This window comes from Apium graveolens, chromosome 4, assembly GCF_009905375.1.
Source record: "Apium graveolens cultivar Ventura chromosome 4, ASM990537v1, whole genome shotgun sequence".
Taxonomy (NCBI): Eukaryota; Viridiplantae; Streptophyta; class Magnoliopsida; order Apiales; family Apiaceae; genus Apium; species Apium graveolens.
In genome coordinates this window covers 291,844,092-291,845,574 of record NC_133650.1, presented here as the reverse complement: position 1 = coordinate 291,845,574, position 1,483 = coordinate 291,844,092, and the positions used below count along the sequence as shown (strand labels likewise).

At 38.0% G+C, this 1,483-nt stretch overlaps 1 non-coding gene across 1 annotated transcript; it reads left to right on the top strand.

Annotated features, from left to right (window-relative positions):
- The first annotated feature begins 319 nt into the window (after positions 1 to 319).
- LOC141723094 (small nucleolar RNA R71) lies at positions 320 to 426 on the top strand. The gene has a single exon (XR_012576086.1). It is a non-coding gene; the product is annotated as a small nucleolar RNA R71 (small nucleolar RNA).
- Positions 427 to 1,483: the final 1,057 nt, after the last annotated feature.

Genomic DNA, 1,483 nt, shown 5'->3' with positions numbered 1-1,483 from the left:
ATGTGAACATGCACATAACTCACAAACACTGGTTATCTAATTACCACCATAGTTAGCCAAAGAATCGATCTTCATAGACAACTCCTTTAGTTGATCAGTGATAGTCGTAGCTGTATCCACTTGAAGAACTCATGTTACCTTGCCCTGTGGAAATCTCTGAGTTGGATACTGATATTCATTAGCAGCCATCAGTTCAATTAGATCATAAGCTTCATTGTAGCTCTTAGCCCATAAGGCTCCACCTGATGCTGTATCGAGCATGGGTCTGGACTGTGCTCCCAAACCATTATAAAAATAATTGATGATTATCCAATCAGGCATTCCATGATGAGGACACTTTCTAAGCATCTCCTTGTAGCGCTCCCAAGGTTCATATAAAGATTCTCCCAATTGCTGCACAAATTGAGTAAGAGCATTCCTGATTACAACTGTCTTTGCCATAGGGAAGAATTTAGTGAGAAACTTTTGAGCAAGATCTTCCTAAGTAGTTATCGAACCAGCTGGTAGAGAGTGTAACCGGCTCTTAGCCTTGTCCCTCAGAGAGAATGGGAATAGTCTCAGCTTCACAGCATCTTCAGAAACACCGTTGAACTTGAAGGTGTCGCAGATCTCAATGAAATCCCTAATGTGCATATTGGGATCTTCCGTTGGGGAAACCCCAAACTGGATTGAATTATGCACCCATTGAATTATTCCAGGCTTGATCTCAAAGGTATTAGTTGTGATAGCTGGCCTGACAATGCTAGATTGAATGTCATTGATCTTGGGTTGAGAAAAATCCATCAAGGCTTGCGTTCGTGTTGCTGGATCTCCCATTGTAATGAGTACCTGAAACACAAACAAATAAACTGTGAAAGTAAAAGAGTCCGAGTCAGTGAACTTTAACGACCACTGATGATAAGCACATAAACTAAAAATTAACACCGAGACCCTGGCAGCGGAGCCAAAAACTTGTTAGGACGTTAATACGCGCTAAAATTACACGCAAGTATACGCGTTCACAAGTAGTATAAGATATAGATCAGATTCGTTCCCACAAAGACTGGTTTTGGTTAATTATAGATTATGTACCTATGCAACAATGTAGGGTTATCGTTCAATGCTAAGACAATAACAAGTTGGGTTGTTTATAACTAAGATTAAACTAATATGAAAATAACTAAGATTAAAAGTGATTGAATTAACTATATGATACAAACATGGGATCCTAACTTCATTAAATACTTCATTCAATAGCCTTTTTGTTCTTAACTTTAGCATGTAATGGTGATGACACTAATCAGATAACATGAAACTAGTAAACGACAACTTTCGTTGTACGAATACCCTACTACCAAGCATCCACAAAAGAGATAGAAGTTGAATAGACACCAATTATGGTTAGTCCTTATATGTCTATAAGAATTGAGAACATAACGGTTTAATGCGCAAGTTATATATCGTGATTACATAGGTCAAGTAAGATGGTTAAAATTACCTACGA